This window comes from Vidua macroura, chromosome 12 (assembly GCF_024509145.1).
Source record: "Vidua macroura isolate BioBank_ID:100142 chromosome 12, ASM2450914v1, whole genome shotgun sequence".
In the NCBI taxonomy this organism is placed as follows: domain Eukaryota; kingdom Metazoa; phylum Chordata; class Aves; order Passeriformes; family Viduidae; genus Vidua; species Vidua macroura.
This window is the reverse complement of record NC_071582.1, coordinates 4620464-4639330: the sequence shown is the minus strand read 5'-3', so window position 1 is coordinate 4639330 and position 18867 is coordinate 4620464.

Below are 18867 nucleotides of genomic sequence, written 5' to 3'. Positions count from 1 at the left end.
CACTCTTGGCATGCCAATGGGAGGTGTTCCAGGACAACTTTCCTGGGTTTTTATTTTAGTTTTCATGCATCCCCCCTTGGAAATTCTTGTTGCTCCCCAGAGGCTCCGAGATGCAGAGAACACGGTGGCAGCTGCTGAAAAGAAGGGCAACTGTGAGTTGGTCAAGAAGCAAGAACACAGGCAGCTGCCTGTGCTTGGCGAGGAGCAGCTGCTGGATTCTTGCAATTGCCTTCAGTGCGCACAGAAGCCCGCTGCTCTGCTGCTTGGTTTTTCGCCTTCAGTCAATTACACACTGCTGAAGTTGAGGCAGGCAGTTCAGCTTTGCTGCTTTTCAGCATCTCAGCTGCCTTTCTGCTCTGTGACAGCTCTCCAGGTTTCTTGCCTTCGCCAGGCTGCAACGTGCCCGCTAGTAGCAAGAACTGGGCAGGAGTGGGCAGAGAGCACGGCCATCTGCCAGCAGGTTGCAGCTTGCCCAGGAAAATGCAGTGTCCTTGGAATGTGCAGGAAATCTAATTTCCTGGCAAGGTCGGGCTAAGTGAGCAGTGCTGGTACACTTTCTCCTTGAGAACTGGAGCGGAAAAGCTTTTCGCTAAGATGTAGGCGACTAGAGAGGCAGAATACGCAGCTCCGCAGCTGGCCGAAAGCAAGTGCCGCTTGCCGGCGTCTTTCGGCAAAAGCGGCTCTCCGGAGCGCATCGCTGCCGCTCCAGTGATCTGTGCGCGAAGTAGCGGCTTCTTCGCCTCCGGCAGCCGGAGATCGCGGTAGCTTACAAGAGGCGAAGAACGAAGCCGCGAAGAAGCCGGCTTGTGTGCGAAACTCGCAGACAGCCGCAGGACGGTGGCTGCCGCTCTCCTGCCTCTTGAATTCACTTCTGGCATGCCAATGGGAGGTGTTCCAGGACAACCTTCCTGAGTTTTTATTTTAGTTTTCATGCATCCCTCCTTGGAAATTCTTGTTGCTCCCCAGAGGCTCCGAGATGCAGAGAACACGGTGGCAGCTGCTGAAAAGAAGGGCAACTGTGAGTTGGTCAAGAAGCAAGAACACAGGCAGCTGCCTGTGCTTGGCGAGGAGCAGCTGCTGGATTCTTGCAATTGCCTTCAGTGCGCACAGAAGCCCGCTGCTCTGCTGCTTGGTTTTTCGCCTTCAGTCAATTACACACTGCTGAAGTTGAGGCAGGCAGTTCAGCTTTGCTGCTTTTCAGCATCTCAGCTGCCCTTCTGCTCTGTGACAGCTCTCCAGGTTTCTTGCCTTCGCCAGGCTGCAACGTGCCCGCTAGTAGCAAGAACTGGGCAGGAGTGGGCAGAGAGCACGGCCATCTGCCAGCAGGTTGCAGCTTGCCCAGGAAAATGCAGTGTCCTTGGAATGTGCAGCAAATCTCATTTCCTGGCAAGGTCGGGCTAAGTGAGCAGTGCTGGTACACTTTCTCCTTGAGAACTGGAGCGGAAAAGCTTTTCGCTAAGATGTAGGCGACTAGAGAGGCAGAATACGCAGCTCCGCAGCTGGCCGAAAGCAAGTGCCGCTTCCCGGCGTCTTTCGGCAAAAGCGGCTCTCCGGAGCGCATCGCTGCCGCTCCAGTGATCTGTGCGCGAAGTAGCGGCTTCTTCGCCTCCGGCAGCCGGAGATCGCGGTAGCTTGCAAGAGGCGAAGAACGAAGCCGCGAAGAAGCCGGCTTGTGTGCGAAACTCGCAGACAGCTGCAGGACGGTGGCTGCTGCTCTCCTGCCTCTTGAATTCACTTCTGGTATGCCAATGGGAGGTGTTCCAGGACAACCTTCCTGAGTTTTTATTTTAGTTTTCATGCATCCCTCCTTGGAAATTCTTGTTGCTCCCCAGAGGCTCCGAGATGCAGAGAACACGGTGGCAGCTGCTGAAAAGAAGGGCAACTGTGAGTTGGTCAAGAAGCAAGAACACAGGCAGCTGCCTGTGCTTGGCGAGGAGCAGCTGCTGGATTCTTGCAATTGCCTTCAGTGCGCACAGAAGCCCGCTGCTCTGCTGCTTGGTTTTTCGCCTTCAGTCAATTACACACTGCTGAAGTTGAGGCAGGCAGTTCAGCTTTGCTGCTTTTCAGCATCTCAGCTGCTTTCTGCTCTTTGACAGCTCTCGAGGTGAAATAGAGATTTTTAGCGTTGGTTTAACAAAATGAATTAAGCATTTCTAGTTTAGCTTGTAGAGTTATGTGTTGAATTTTCAACCTTTTGCTTAAGAAACCTCTGCCTAATAGAAAGGGCAAAGGAAAATGCAAATTTCTGAAGCTTCTTGCATAAAGAACAATACCAGAAGAAGGAAAGAACCCAGATAAAGAAGCTCCTCTGTCTCCAAGCCTATCAAGACTGACAGACGTACTCAGAGAAGCACCAAAGGACCAAAAGCGCACGCGCAGAGAGGAAAAGTTCAAAAGTTCAATCATGAGGAAGACCACAATTTTCAGCCTCAGGACCACCAAGAGACCCCCGTACGACCACCACAGCAAACCACGCATGCCCAGAAGGGCGTGGACTTACTTAGCATGAGAAGCGAGGACAGGCGGGGCCAGGGGTTGAATATGCATGAAAAAGTTGTGCAATGTTTTGCATATGGAACGTCTTTAAGAATAAAAGTGTGGGTCAGACTGAGGCTCGGGGCACAAGTTTTGGAGAGCTATCTCACTTGTGCCGGGCGCTGACATACATACCCACTTCATAACTACCCCAGGTTATGGAGTCTATTGATTTCTTCCGCGTATCGTTTCAGTTGGCGACCACGAAGGGACTGCTCTGCTCACCCGCAGGTCCGGTTGGGAGCAGACACCCTCAGGCGCCACAGGGCTTTTCCCCGGAGGGGCTCTGCGCCTCGGCTGTACACTGCGGGGAGCAGACCACGGCCCGTCGACTAGCGGATGAAAGCGGTATGTGTTAATTTATTTTCTTACGGTTGGCACTGATAAGTCGCAAAAAGATGTTTTTGCGCGCAGGTTTGCCTAGGGGCTTGCAAGCAGACCGCCATCGGGGGAGAGGCCGGCGGTGGGAGGACCTCCCCAGCTGATAGCGCGTCTCGGGGAGGGCGAAATCGCGATTTCAGTGTGTGGTGTGTGTCCCGATTGCAGTGTAGTGTGTCTGTTACGTCCGGACGTGCGTGCTTGTGCGTGTGTGTGTATGTGTGAGTGGAACGGTGAAGCGCGGTGCGGCCTTGCTAAGATACAGAGAGGCGGCGCGGTGGTGCTAGAGAGCGCATGCGCAGGGCAGCTCTCAGCCCACACTACCTGATCGTGCGGGTAGTGCGCGCTCTACCCGATAGAGCGGGTGGTGCGCATGCGTGGCACGGGCTGTCTCTGGCGAGCTGGGGGAGTGCGGCGCGGGGCTTAAGTCGGGGCTTGCAAAGATGCTTTAGGCGCGGCCCAGCTGATAGCGCAGCGGGCGCGCGGGCACAAGCCGCGGTTTGAGGAGCTGCTTTGAACGCCGCTAGCTGATAGCGCAGCTAGTGGGAGCGTGGTACAAGCTAGGAGTTACAAGCACCGCTTACAAGCATCGCTAGTTGGTAAAAAGCTTGCAAAAGTAGCCGGCGAGCCCGGCTGGGCTAAGAGTTAAGTGTTTGTTATACAATAGCACTGCCCTTCAGTGTTAAAAGCTGTCACTGGTGCAGGAGGAGGGGTTGGGGAAGGCAGTCTAGGGTTGCCATGGGAAACAGCAGTTGTATGAGTTCTCCACCCCCTTTTGGAAGAGAATTGTACCCTCCCCCTGTCCTGTCAGTTGTTGTTCAAGTCTGCCCCTTAGCCTAGAATCTTCTCTGTTCCACGTTTTCCCTTTGGTTCTTCCACCAAGAACACTCCTTTCCCTTTTCCCCACTGGTTAATGTTATATTTCCCCTCCCTTTAGCCTTCTCCCGATTGTACCCTCGAATGCTAAACCCTCCTACCCCTACGCAGTAAAAGAATCCTCAGCCCGCCCTTCGGGGCTCTCGGAATCTGCCTCCCTTCTGCTTCGTTGTCTCCCTGTTTGCCCCTTCTGCGACCCTTCAATCAACGAGCAGGATTTCAGCAGCCCGAGTGTCCCTCCCGTTCTTCTGGTGGACCCTCAGATGTACCAGCTATCCGAGCTTCGTGCCGAGTGGCTAAAAGCCCCCACGGCTCGGCAACTGGGAGATCCTTTGCATTACAGGGCGAATAAAGGGGGGATGAATGTGTGTGAATGAGAGGCTGTAAGAGCCCGTCTGAAGCCCCTCATTTTCCATTCTGCCTTCCGATTGCCACAAGAAAGAATCCCTTCCCCCACTGTAGTTCCGGCTTAGAACAGGACACAGCACAGGTGGGACCACTGAACCGTCATGCTGGCTGTTCCCAACAAGGCCTGGTAAGAACTTGGCAAGGAGTTGGCAAGGACTTGGCAAAGACCTGACATGGAGCCAGCACGGGACAGCCTGATGCGCAGCCTGCTTCTAATCTCCGTTCTTAAGCCAAATGAACTTTTGGGGTGACTCTCGCGGTCCTTCATTGAAGACCCCTCATCTGCCTCGTTACCACTGTGACAAAGAAAGAATGAGAACCCTCCTCCCAAGGACTGAGACTGAGACCCCTGCTATAGGGAGGAGGGGAAATTGGTGCTCTGACCACTAATGACATGACCTGTTTCCCTTCAGTGATTCAAATGGACTTATTCTTCATTGGATTCGTCTTGCTTTGGTGGTTTCTGTGGACTCACCCGTTCCCTCGGGGCGATTACAATGGACTTTCATTATTACACTTGTTCCCCCCCTCTCTCCTCTGTGGACTATAACTGGAGCCCCGAGTCGACCAGAACTTCGAAGACTCCCCCGACACGACAGACGGATCCCCATCGTCCGGAGCACTGAGGATCTCGCCTGTGTTGGTAGCTATTCCCATATCCCTCTTCTCTCTCTAACCTTTTATCTCCTTTCAGATCCCCACTATCGCGTTTACTGTTTTGGCCCCTACTAAAGGTGCATTTGTTGTGATTAACTGATAGTCCCTTGTTGTTTGCCTTTGTTGCACTTTTGGGATCGGTGAAAAGAACCATCACGACACCCCGCCATAAGCGGATCGTGACAGAGGCGGGCTGGTTACCCCAGACCTGCTAAGCGAGAGCGACAGTCTCCCATGCTGCGTTTCCGTCTTTTTCGCGAGAAAAGCGGCCAGTAAAGAGACGAAGCGAGTAATAAAAAGAGTGAGAGAACCCCCCCTGGGACTGGGTCTCAGAGAAAGAGTGGGACCCCTTAGTGGGGGGGGGGGGGGAGTAAAAGGTAATTAATTAGAAAAAAAAAATGAATTAAAAGGTAAAAAGAGGGTTTTCTTGGCATAATCTATTGGGGAAAAATAAAAGGTAAAATGTGTAGGAGGGGCCCCTAAAAATTCTGCTGGATTGAGGGATAAGAATGCCCAAGAACATCCAAGATCAAACCTGCTGGATTGAGGGATTAATATTCCAAGAGCATCCAGGGTTGATTCAAACCTGCTGGATTGAGGGATTAATGTTCCAAGAGCATCCAGGGTTAAGTCAAACCTGCTGGGTTGAGGGATTAACATTGCAAGAGCACCCAGAATTAAGTTTGCTGGGTTGTTGAGAGCAGCCAAGATTGAGTAAAAATTTTGCCAGTTTGAAGAGAAGTCTGACAGGATCTAGAGTTGGGAACCACACAGCTAGATTGAGGGGTATCCAAGAACACTGGGACTAGCCAGGGACACCTACAAGTGTAATAGGTGTGTTGAAAAAGAAAAGGTACCTTGTTGTTGTGGTTGTTTTGTTATGTGTAAGAGTAAGTAAAATAAAGTTAAGTGAATGTAGACGAAGGAAAGTATATGTATGCATCCTGCCCTGTTAAGCAGCCTCACTGTGCTTCCCTGCTGTCACCAACAAACACAAGTTACGAACCCTCAGAACTAAAAAGTTCAATCAAATATTGCTTCCATTGATGACCATGATATTGTCTATAATACCTTGTTCCAACTTATGTTATGTAAGTGTTAATACCCCTATCCTACCAGTTGGTAAACCTGATGGGTCATACCGGTTAGTACAGGATCTGCGGGCCATAAACAAGGTCACTGAGGATCTGTATCCTGTGGTGGCCAATCCCTACACGTTATTAACTTGCTTAACAGCCGAGCTAACTTGGTTTACCGTTTTAGATTGAAAAGATGCCTTCTTTTGCCTTCCTATCCACGAAGCCAGAAAATTTTTGCATTTGAATGGGAAAATCCTAAGAGCGGGCCAAGAACTCAACTGACATGGACCAGACTCCCACAAGGATTCAAAAACTCACCCACTTTGTTTGGAGAACAACTTGCAAAAGAATTAGAGACCTGAGAAGCCCCTCCAGAGGAAGGGAAGTTGCTAGAGTACGTAGATGACATCCTGATAGCCACACGGACAAGGGAAGCATGCACGGCCTGGACGATAAGCCTCTTGAACTTTTTGGGGCTCCAAGGGTACCGAGTATCAAAGAAAAAAGCCCAAGTAGTAAAACAGAAAGTAACTTATCTGGGCTACGAAGTCAGTGCTAGACAACGTACCTTGGGCCAAAGCCGGAAGGAGGCAATATGCCAGAGCCCAAAACCTCAGACTGTAAAGGAACTACGAACTTTCCTGAGGATGACAGGGTGGTGCAGGTTATGGATCTATAACTATGGACTGTTTGTTAAGCCCTTCTATGAACTGATTGCAACTGAAAGCAGGAACATCCAAGAGACAAAGGAAGCTACGCAAGCTTTCAACCAGCTGAAAAAAGCCCTCATGTCAGCTCCAGCCCTGAGATTGCCGGACGTGAGTAAGCCTTTCCTTTTATTCTCCCATGAGAAGCAAGGAATCGCCTTAGGAATACTAGCACAGGACCTGGGCCCATATCGGAGAGCAGTGGCTTACTTCTCTAAGCAATTGGATACAGCAGCTAAAGGGTGGCCTGGGTGCCTCAGAGCTGTTGCAGCAGTCGTACTGAACATCCAAGAGGCACACAAATTCACCCTAGGCCAGAAAAGAACTGTGCTAGTGTCTCACACAGTGTCTGCAGTGCTAGAGGTAAAAGGTGGGCATTGGCTTTCCCCACAACGGCTCCTGAGATACCAAGCTATCATAGCGGAGCAAGATGATGTAGAGATAGTAGTGGCTAACATTGTCAATCCAGCCTCCTTCCTCAGTAGAAACCAAGGGGAACCAGTGGAACATGACTGCCTGGAGACCATTGAAGCCACCTACTCCAGCTGCCCTGACTTGAAGGACACCCCTCTGGAGAATGCAGAAGTCTCGTTTACTGATGGAAGCAGTTATATCATCAGTGGAAAACGGCACGCCGGGTAGGCAGTTCCAACGTGCAAGGAAGTAATATCATCTGGGCCCCTGCCAACAAATACCTCTGCACAGAAGGCCGAGATAATTGCTTTAACTCGGGCCCTAGAATTGGCAAGAGGGAAAGAAATAAACATATACACGGACTCGAAGTATGCATTTGGAGTAGTGCATGCTCACAGAGCCATTTAGAAAGAGAGAGGACTGCTGAACTCTCAAGGGAAAAATATTAAAGATGCATCAGAAGTACTGCGACTTCTAGAAGCAGTCCAGTTGCCAGAGAAAGTAGCGATCATGCACATTAAGGCACATCAGAAGATCAACTCAGAATTGGAAGAAGGAAACGAGCTGGCAGATAGGGAAGCAAAAGAAGCAGCAAGACGGGCAAATTTCCCCTAAAGGTAAGCCAAGATACAACAAACTAGAAAAAAAATTAATCTATGAGCAAAAAGGAGACTATAACCAAGAGGGATGGGCCACCATAGAAGGAAAATTAGTTCTACCCTCCTATTTCTGATGGTCCCTAATAAAGGAAGAACACCAGAAAACCATTGGGGTATTGATGCTCTAGCATAACTAGACATTTACAACTCGACAATGTGACCTTTGCCTCCAGACCAACCCCAAAAATACTCCCAAACCAAAGCTTAGCCAGATTAGGAAGGGTCATGGGCCGGAGCAGCAATGGCAGATAGATTGTACAGAATTGCCAAGAAAAGGGGGGTATAAGTTTTTACTGGTGCTAACAGATACCTTTTCAGGATGGCCAGAAGCATTCCCCACCAGGACTTCTAAAGCTCAAGAAGTAACTAAGGTATTGGTACAAGAAAACATACCACGCTTTAGAGTCCTGGCCACAATCTCCTCAAATAGAGGACCACATTTTATCGTAAAATTAGTGCAACAAGTTAGCCAATACTTGAACATAGACTGAGAACTTCACACCCCATATAACCCACAATCAAGTGGTCAGGTAAAAAAAATGAACCATTTGATCAAACAACAAATTGTACAATTGGGACAAGAAGCTAATTTGTCATGGACTCAATCCCTCCCATTAGCACTACTGCAGATCCGAACCAAACCCAAGACTAAAGAAAAGCTAAACCACTTTGAATTGCTTTATGAAAAACCATATGGGGTGCGAAAGAGAATGTCTACCCAAGACATGTCACTAACCTCCTGTATGTTAAGTCTCTTAACTTGGTGTATCCAGCACCAATCACTAGCTAATAAACACAAGTCATAACTAGTGAAATACGCTGTTTAGAACACTTTATGTCACCCAATTACAATTCTATTAATTTTAGTTACTGTAAGTTTAATGATGTCTACTTTAACACTCATGTAGAATTCGAGGATGTTAAAACACATGGCCAGTCTGACATCACTCTCTAGAACTCCTAGAATCTTACTGAAAGAGGACGGTCATGATAGTAGATCAGAATTTAAATCAAGACCCCTGTAGTAAAAGAATTTACTCTATTTTAAGAAAAGGGGGGACTGAAGCAGAGATTTTTAGAGTTAGGTTAACAAAATGAATGAAGCATTTCTAATTTAGCTTGTAGAGTTATGTGTTGAATTTTCAACCTTTTACTTAAGAAACCTCTGCCTAGTACAAAGGGCATAGGAAAATGCAAATTTCTGAAGCTTCTTGCATAAAGAACAATACCAGAAGAAGGAAAGAACCCAGATAAAGAAGCTCCTCTGTCTCCAAGGCTATCAAGACTGACAGACGTACTCAGATAAGCACCAAAGGACCAAAAGCGCACGCGCAGAGAGGAAAAGTTCAAAAGTTCAATCATGAGGAAGACCACAATCGTCAGCCTCAGGACCACCAAGAGACCCCCGTACGACCACCACAGCAAACCACGCATGCCCAGAAGGACGTGGACTTACTTAGCATGAGAAGCGAGGACAGGCGGGGCCAGGGGTTGAATATGCATGAAAAAGTTGTGCAATGTTTTGCATATGGAACGACTTTAAGAATAAAAGTGTGGGTCAGACTGAGGCTCGGGGCACAAGTTTTGGAGAGCTATCTCACTTGTGCCGGGCGCTGACATACATACCCACTTCATAACTACCCCAGGTTATGGAGTCTATTGATTTATTCCGCGTATCGTTTCAGAGGTTTCTTCCCTTCGCCAGGCTGCAACGTGCCCGCTAGTAGCAAGAACTGGGCAGGAGTGGGCAGAGAGCACGGCCATCTGCCAGCAGGTTGCAGCTTGCCCAGGAAAATGAAGTGTCCTTGGAATGTGCAGCAAATCTTATTTCCTGGCAAGGTCGGGCTAAGTGAGCAGTGCTGGTACACTTTCTCCTTGAGAACTGGAGCGGAAAAGCTTTTCGCTAAGATGTAGGCGACTAGAGAGGCAGAATACGCAGCTCCGCAGCTGGCCGAAAGCAAGTGCCGCTTCCCGGCGTCTTTCGGCAAAAGCGGCGCTTCGGAGCGCACCGCTGCCGCTCCAGTCATCTGTGCGCGAAGTAGCGGCTTCTTCGCCTCCGGCAGCCGGAGATCGCGGTAGCTTACAAGAGGCGAAGAACGAAGCCGCGAAGAAGCCGGCTTGTGTGCGAAGCTCGCACACAGCCGCAGGACGGTGGCTGCCGCTCTCCTGCCTCTTGAATTCACTTCTGGCATGCCAATGGGAGGTGTTCCAGGACAACTTTCCTGGGTTTTCACATAGTCGTCATGCATCCCTCCTTGGAAATTCTTGTTGCTCCCCAGAGGCTCCGAGATGCAGAGAACACGGTGGCAGCTGCTGAAAAGAAGGGCAACTGTGAGTTGGTCAAGAAGCAAGAACATAGGCAGCTGCCTGTGCTTGGCAAGGAGCAGCTGCTGGATTCTTGCAATTGCCTTCAGTGCGCACAGAAGCCCGCTGCTCTGCTGCTTGGTTTTTCGCCTTCAGTCAATTACACACTGCTGAAGTTGAGGCAGGCAGTTCAGCTTTGCTGCTTTTCAGCATCTCAGCTGCCTTTCTGCTCTGTGACAGCTCTCCAGGTTTCTTGCCTTCGCCAGGCTGCAACGTGCCCGCTAGTAGCAAGAACTGGGCAGGAGTGGGCAGAGAGCACGGCCATCTGCCAGCAGGTTGCAGCTTGCCCAGGAAAATGCAGTCTCCTCGGAATGTGCAGCATATCATATTTCCTGGCAAGGTCGGGCTAAGTGAGCAGTGCTGGTACACTTTCTCCTTGAGAACTGGAGCGGAAAAGCTTTTCGCTAAGATGTAGGCGACTAGAGAGGCAGAATACGCAGCTCCGCAGCTGGCCGAAAGCAAGTGCCGCTTGCCGGCGTCTTTCGGCAAAAGCGGCGCTTCGGAGCGCATCGCTGCCGCTCCAGTGATCTGTGCGCGAAGTAGCGGCTTCTTCGCCTCCGGCAGCCGGAGATCGCGGTAGCTTGCAAGAGGCGAAGAACGAAGCCGCGAAGAAGCCGGCTTGTGTGCGAAACTCGCAGACAGCTGCAGGACGGTGGCTGCCGCTCTCCTGCCTCTTGAATTCACTTCTGGTATGCCAATGGGAGGTGTTCCAGGACAACCTTCCTGAGTTTTTATTTTAGTTTTCATGCATCCCTCCTTGGAAATTCTTGTTGCTCCCCAGAGGCTCCGAGATGCAGAGAACACGGTGGCAGCTGCTGAAAAGAAGGGCAACTGTGAGTTGGTCAAGAAGCAAGAACATAGGCAGCTGCCTGTGCTTGGCAAGGAGCAGCTGCTGGATTCTTGCAATTGCCTTCAGTGCGCACAGAAGCCCGCTGCTCTGCTGCTTGGTTTTTCGCCTTCAGTCAATTACACACTGCTGAAGTTGAGGCAGGCAGTTCAGCTTTGCTGCTTTTCAGCATCTCAGCTGCCTTTCTGCTCTGTGACAGCTCTCCAGGTTTCTTGCCTTCGCCAGGCTGCAACGTGCCCGCTAGTAGCAAGAACTGGGCAGGAGTGGGCAGAGAGCACGGCCATCTGCCAGCAGGTTGCAGCTTGCCCAGGAAAATGCAGTCTCCTCGGAATGTGCAGCATATCATATTTCCTGGCAAGGTCGGGCTAAGTGAGCAGTGCTGGTACACTTTCTCCTTGAGAACTGGAGCGGAAAAGCTTTTCGCTAAGATGTAGGCGACTAGAGAGGCAGAATACGCAGCTCCGCAGCTGGCCGAAAGCAAGTGCCGCTTGCCGGCGTCTTTCGGCAAAAGCGGCGCTTCGGAGCGCATCGCTGCCGCTCCAGTGATCTGTGCGCGAAGTAGCGGCTTCTTCGCCTCCGGCAGCCGGAGATCGCGGTAGCTTGCAAGAGGCGAAGAACGAAGCCGCGAAGAAGCCGGCTTGTGTGCGAAACTCGCAGACAGCTGCAGGACGGTGGCTGCCGCTCTCCTGCCTCTTGAATTCACTTCTGGTATGCCAATGGGAGGTGTTCCAGGACAACCTTCCTGAGTTTTTATTTTAGTTTTCATGCATCCCTCCTTGGAAATTCTTGTTGCTCCCCAGAGGCTCCGAGATGCAGAGAACACGGTGGCAGCTGCTGAAAAGAAGGGCAACTGTGAGTTGGTCAAGAAGCAAGAACACAGGCAGCTGCCTGTGCTTGGCGAGGAGCAGCTGCTGGATTCTTGCAATTGCCTTCAGTGCGCACAGAAGCCCGCTGCTCTGCTGCTTGGTTTTTCGCCTTCAGTCAATTACACACTGCTGAAGTTGAGGCAGGCAGTTCAGCTTTGCTGCTTTTCAGCATCTCAGCTGCCTTTCTGCTCTGTGACAGCTCTCCAGGTTTCTTGCCTTCGCCAGGCTGCAACGTGCCCGCTAGTAGCAAGAACTGGGCAGGAGTGGGCAGAGAGCACGGCCATCTGCCAGCAGGTTGCAGCTTGCCCAGGAAAATGAAGTGTCCTTGGAATGTGCAGCAAATCTCATTTCCTGGCAAGGTCGGGCTAAGTGAGCAGTGCTGGTACACTTTCTCCTTGAGAACTGGAGCGGAAAAGCTTTTCGCTAAGATGTAGGCGACTAGAGAGGCAGAATACGCAGCTCCGCAGCTGGCCGAAAGCAAGTGCCGCTTCCCGGCGTCTTTCGGCAAAAGCGGCTCTCCGGAGCGCACCGCTGCCGCTCCAGTGATCTGTGCGCGAAGTAGCGGCTTCTTCGCCTCCGGCAGCCGGAGATCGCGGTAGCTTACAAGAGGCGAAGAACGAAGCCGCGAAGAAGCCGGCTTGTATGCGAAACTCGCAGACAGCCGCAGGACGGTGGCTGCCGCTCTCCTGCCTCTTGAATTCACTTCTGGCATGCCAATGGGAGGTGTTCCAGGACAACCTTCCTGAGTTTTTATTTTAGTTTTCATGCATCCCTCCTTGGAAATTCTTGTTGCTCCCCAGAGGCTCCGAGATGCAGAGAACACGGTGGCAGCTGCTGAAAAGAAGGGCAACTGTGAGTTGGTCAAGAAGCAAGAACACAGGCAGCTGCCTGTGCTTGGCGAGGAGCAGCTGCTGGATTCTTGCAATTGCCTTCAGTGCGCACAGAAGCCCGCTGCTCTGCTGCTTGGTTTTTCGCCTTCAGTCAATTACACACTGCTGAAGTTGAGGCAGGCAGTTCAGCTTTGCTGCTTTTCAGCATCTCAGCTGCCTTTCTGCTCTGTGACAGCTCTCCAGGTTTCTTGCCTTCGCCAGGCTGCAACGTGCCCGCTAGTAGCAAGAACTGGGCAGGAGTGGATAGAGAGCACGGCCATCTGCCAGCAGGTTGCAGCTTGCCCAGGAAAATGAAGTGTCCTTGGAATGTGCAGCAAATCTCATTTCCTGGCAAGGTCGGGCTAAGTGAGCAGTGCTGGTACACTTTGTCCTTGAGAACTGGAGCGGAAAAGCTTTTCGCTAAGATGTAGGCGACTAGAGAGGCAGAATACGCAGCTCCGCAGCTGGCCGAAAGCAAGTGCCGCTTGCCGGCGTCTTTCGGCAAAAGCGGCGCTTCGGAGCGCACCGCTGCCGCTCCAGTGATCTGTGCGCGAAGTAACGGCTTCTTCGCCTCCGGCAGCCGGAGATCGCGGTAGCTTGCAAGAGGCGAAGAACGAAGCCGCGAAGAAGCCGGCTTGTGTGCGAAACTCGCAGACATCTGCAGGACGGTGGCTGCCGCTCTCCTGCCTCTTGAATTCACTCTTGGCATGCCAATGGGAGGTGTTCCAGGACAACTTTCCTGGGTTTTGACATAGTCGTCATGCATCCCTCCTTGGAAATTCTTGTTGCTCCCCAGAGGCTCCGAGATGCAGAGAACACGGTGGCAGCTGCTGAAAAGAAGGGCAACTGTGAGTTGGTCAAGAAGCAAGAACACAGGCAGCTGCCTGTGCTTGGCGAGGAGCAGCTGCTGGATTCTTGCAATTGCCTTCAGTGCGCACAGAAGCCCGCTGCTCTGCTGCTTGGTTTTTCGCCTTCAGTCAATTACACACTGCTGAAGTTGAGGCAGGCAGTTCAGCTTTGCTGCTTTTCAGCATCTCAGCTGCCTTTCTGCTCTGTGACAGCTCTCCAGGTTTCTTGCCTTCGCCAGGCTGCAACGTGCCCGCTAGTACCAAGAACTGGGCAGGAGTGGGCAGAGAGCACGGCCATCTGCCAGCAGGTTGCAGCTTGCCCAGGAAAATGCAGTGTCCTTGGAATGTGCAGCAAATCTCATTTCCTGGCAAGGTCGGGCTAAGTGAGCAGTGCTGGTACACTTTCTCCTTGAGAACTGGAGCGGAAAAGCTTTTCGCTAAGATGTAGGCGACTAGAGAGGCAGAATACGCAGCTCCGCAGCTGGCCGAAAGCAAGTGCCGCTTCCCGGCGTCTTTCGGCAAAAGCGGCTCTCCGGAGCGCATCGCTGCCGCTCCAGTGATCTGTGCGCGAAGTAGCGGCTTCTTCGCCTCCGGCAGCCGGAGATCGCGGTAGCTTGCAAGAGGCGAAGAACGAAGCCGCGAAGAAGCCGGCTTGTGTGCGAAACTCGCAGACAGCCGCAGGACGGTGGCTGCCGCTCTCCTGCCTGTTGAATTCACTCTTGGCATGCCAATGGGAGGTGTTCCAGGACAACCTTCCTGAGTTTTTATTTTAGTTTTCATGCATCCCTCCTTGGAAATTCTTGTTGCTCCCCAGAGGCTCCGAGATGCAGAGAACACGGTGGCAGCTGCTGAAAAGAAGGGCAACTGTGAGTTGGTCAAGAAGCAAGAACACAGGCAGCTGCCTGTGCTTGGCGAGGAGCAGCTGCTGGATTCTTGCAATTGCCTTCAGTGCGCACAGAAGCCCGCTGCTCTGCTGCTTGGTTTTTCGCCTTCAGTCAATTACACACTGCTGAAGTTGAGGCAGGCAGTTCAGCTTTGCTGCTTTTCAGCATCTCAGCTGCCTTTCTGCTCTGTGACAGCTCTCCAGGTTTCTTGCCTTCGCCAGGCTGCAACGTGCCCGCTAGTAGCAAGAACTGGGCAGGAGTGGGCAGAGAGCACGGCCATCTGCCAGCAGGTTGCAGCTTGCCCAGGAAAATGCAGTCTCCTCGGAATGTGCAGCATATCATATTTCCTGGCAAGGTCGGGCTAAGTGAGCAGTGCTGGTACACTTTCTCCTTGAGAACTGGAGCGGAAAAGCTTTTCGCTAAGATGTAGGCGACTAGAGAGGCAGAATACGCAGCTCCGCAGCTGGCCGAAAGCAAGTGCCGCTTGCCGGCGTCTTTCGGCAAAAGCGGCGCTTCGGAGCGCATCGCTGCCGCTCCAGTGATCTGTGCGCGAAGTAGCGGCTTCTTCGCCTCCGGCAGCCGGAGATCGCGCTAGCTTGCAAGAGGCGAAGAACGAAGCCGCGAAGAAGCCGGCTTGTGTGCGAAACTCGCAGACAGCTGCAGGACGGTGGCTGCTGCTCTCCTGCCTCTTGAATTCACTTCTGGTATGCCAATGGGAGGTGTTCCAGGACAACCTTCCTGAGTTTTTATTTTAGTTTTCATGCATCCCTCCTTGGAAATTCTTTTTGCTCCCCAGAGGCTCCGAGATGCAGAGAACACGGTGGCAGCTGCTGAAAAGAAGGGCAACTGTGAGTTGGTCAAGAAGCAAGAACACAGGCAGCTGCCTGTGCTTGGCGAGGAGCAGCTGCTGGATTCTTGCAATTGCCTTCAGTGCGCACAGAAGCCCGCTGCTCTGCTGCTTGGTTTTTCGCCTTCAGTCAATTACACACTGCTGAAGTTGAGGCAGGCAGTTCAGCTTTGCTGCTTTTCAGCATCTCAGCTGCCTTTCTGCTCTGTGACAGCTCCCCAGGTTTCTTGCCTTCGCCAGGCTGCAACGTGCCCGCTAGTACCAAGAACTGGGCAGGAGTGGGCAGAGAGCACGGCCATCTGCCAGCAGGTTGCAGCTTGCCCAGGAAAATGAAGTGTCCTTGGAATGTGCAGCAAATCTCATTTCCTGGCAAGGTCGGGCTAAGTGAGCAGTGCTGGTACACTTTGTCCTTGAGAACTGGAGCGGAAAAGCTTTTCGCTAAGATGTAGGCGACTAGAGAGGCAGAATACGCAGCTCCGCAGCTGGCCGAAAGCAAGTGCCGCTTCCCGGCGTCTTTCGGCAAAAGCGGCGCTTCGGAGCGCATCGCTGCCGCTCCAGTGATCTGTGCGCGAAGTAACGGCTTCTTCGCCTCCGGCAGCCGGAGATCGCGGTAGCTTGCAAGAGGCGAAGAACGAAGCCGCGAAGAAGCCGGCTTGTGTGCGAAACTCGCAGACAGCTGCAGGACGGTGGCTGCCGCTCTCCTGCCTCTTGAATTCACTCTTGGCATGCCAATGGGAGGTGTTCCAGGACAACTTTCCTGGGTTTTGACATAGTCGTCATGCATCCCTCCTTGGAAATTCTTGTTGCTCCCCAGAGGCTCCGAGATGCAGAGAACACGGTGGCAGCTGCTGAAAAGAAGGGCAACTGTGAGTTGGTCAAGAAGCAAGAACACAGGCAGCTGCCTGTGCTTGGCGAGGAGCAGCTGCTGGATTCTTGCAATTGCCTTCAGTGCGCACAGAAGCCCGCTGCTCTGCTGCTTGGTTTTTCGCCTTCAGTCAATTACACACTGCTGAAGTTGAGGCAGGCAGTTCAGCTTTGCTGCTTTTCAGCATCTCAGCTGCCTTTCTGCTCTGTGACAGCTCTCCAGGTTTCTTGCCTTCGCCAGGCTGCAACGTGCCCGCTAGTAGCAAGAACTGGGCAGGAGTGGGCAGAGAGCACGGCCATCTGCCAGCAGGTTGCAGCTTGCCCAGGAAAATGCAGTGTCCTTGGAATGTGCAGCAAATCTCATTTCCTGGCAAGGTCGGGCTAAGTGAGCAGTGCTGGTACACTTTCTCCTTGAGAACTGGAGCGGAAAAGCTTTTCGCTAAGATGTAGGCGACTAGAGAGGCAGAATACGCAGCTCCGCAGCTGGCCGAAAGCAAGTGCCGCTTCCCGGCGTCTTTCGGCAAAAGCGGCTCTCCGGAGCGCATCGCTGCCGCTCCAGTGATCTGTGCGCGAAGTAGCGGCTTCTTCGCCTCCGGCAGCCGGAGATCGCGGTAGCTTACAAGAGGCGAAGAACGAAGCCGCGAAGAAGCCGGCTTGTGTGCGAAACTCGCAGACAGCCGCAGGACGGTGGCTGCCGCTCTCCTGCCTCTTGAATTCACTTCTGGCATGCCAATGGGAGGTGTTCCAGGACAACCTTCCTGAGTTTTTATTTTAGTTTTCATGCATCCCACCTTGGAAATTCTTGTTGCTCCCCAGAGGCTCCGAGATGCAGAGAACACGGTGGCAGCTGCTGAAAAGAAGGGCAACTGTGAGTTGGTCAAGAAGCAAGAACACAGGCAGCTGCCTGTGCTTGGCGAGGAGCAGCTGCTGGATTCTTGCAATTGCCTTCAGTGCGCACAGAAGCCCGCTGCTCTGCTGCTTGGTTTTTCGCCTTCAGTCAATTACACACTGCTGAAGTTGAGGCAGGCAGTTCAGCTTTGCTGCTTTTCAGCATCTCAGCTGCCTTTCTGCTCTGTGACAGCTCTCCAGGTTTCTTGCCTTCGCCAGGCTGCAACGTGCCCGCTAGTACCAAGAACTGGGCAGGAGTGGGCAGAGAGCACGGCCATCTGCCAGCAGGTTGCAGCTTGCCCAGGAAAATGCAGTCTCCTCGGAATGTGCAGCATATCATATTTCCTGGCAAGGTCGGTCTAAGTGAGCAGTGCTGGTACACTTTCTCCTTGAGAACTGGAGCGGAAAAGCTTTTCGCTAAGATGTAGGCGACTAGAGAGGCAGAATACGCAGCTCCGCAGCTGGCCGAAAGCAAGTGCCGCTTCCCGGCGTCTTTCGGCAAAAGCGGCTCTTCGGAGCGCATCGCTGCCGCTCCAGTGATCTGTGCGCGAAGTAGCCGCTTCTTCGCCTCCGGCAGCCGGAGATCGCGCTAGCTTGCAAGAGGCGAAGAACGAAGCCGCGAAGAAGCCGGCTTGTGTGCGAAACTCGCAGACAGCTGCAGGACGGTGGCTGCTGCTCTCCTGCCTCTTGAATTCACTTCTGGTATGCCAATGGGAGGTGTTCCAGGACAACCTTCCTGAGTTTTTATTTTAGTTTTCATGCATCCCTCCTTGGAAATTCTTGTTGCTCCCCAGAGTCTCCGAGATGCAGAGAACACGGTGGCAGCTGCTGAAAAGAAGGGCAACTGTGAGTTGGTCAAGAAGCAAGAACACAGGCAGCTGCCTGTGCTTGGCGAGGAGCAGCTGCTGGATTCTTGCAATTGCCTTCAGTGCGCACAGAAGCCCGCTGCTCTGCTGCTTGGTTTTTCGCCTTCAGTCAATTACACACTGCTGAAGTTGAGGCAGGCAGTTCAGCTTTGCTGCTTTTCAGCATCTCAGCTGCCTTTCTGCTCTGTGACAGCTCTCCAGGTTTCTTGCCTTCGCCAGGCTGCAACGTGCCCGCTAGTAGCAAGAACTGGGCAGGAGTGGGCAGAGAGCACGGCCATCTGCCAGCAGGTTGCAGCTTGCCCAGGAAAATGCAGTGTCCTTGGAATGTGCAGCAAATCTCATTTCCTGGCAAGGTCGGGCTAAGTGAGCAGTGCTGGTACACTTTCTCCTTGAGAACTGGAGCGGAAAAGCTTTTCGCTAAGATGTAGGCGACTAGAGAGGCAGAATACGCAGCTCCGCAGCTGGCCGAAAGCAAGTGCCGCTTCCCGGCGTCTTTCGGCAAAAGCGGCGCTTCGGAGCGCATCGCTGCCGCTCCAGTGATCTGTGCGCGAAGTAGCCGCTTCTTCGCCTCCGGCAGCCGGAGATCATGGTAGCTTGCAAGAGGCGAAGAACGAAGCCGCGAAGAAGCCGGCTTGTGTGCGAAACTCGCAGACAGCTGCAGGACGGCGGCTGCCGCTCTCCTGCCTCTTGAATTCACTCTTGGCATTCCAATGGGAGGTGTTCCAGGACAACTTTCCTGGGTTTTGACATAGTCGTCATGCATCCCTCCTTGGAAATTCTTGTTGCTCCCTAGAGGCTCCAAGATGCAGAGAACACGGTGGCAGCTGCTGAAAAGAAGGGCAACTGTGAGTTGGTCAAGAAGCAAGAACACAGGCAGCTGCCTGTGCTTGGCGAGGAGCAGCTGCTGGATTCTTGCAATTGCCTTCAGTGCGCACAGAAGCCCGCTGCTCTGCTGCTTGGTTTTTCGCCTTCAGTCAATTACACACATTGCTGAAGCTGAGGCAGGCTGTT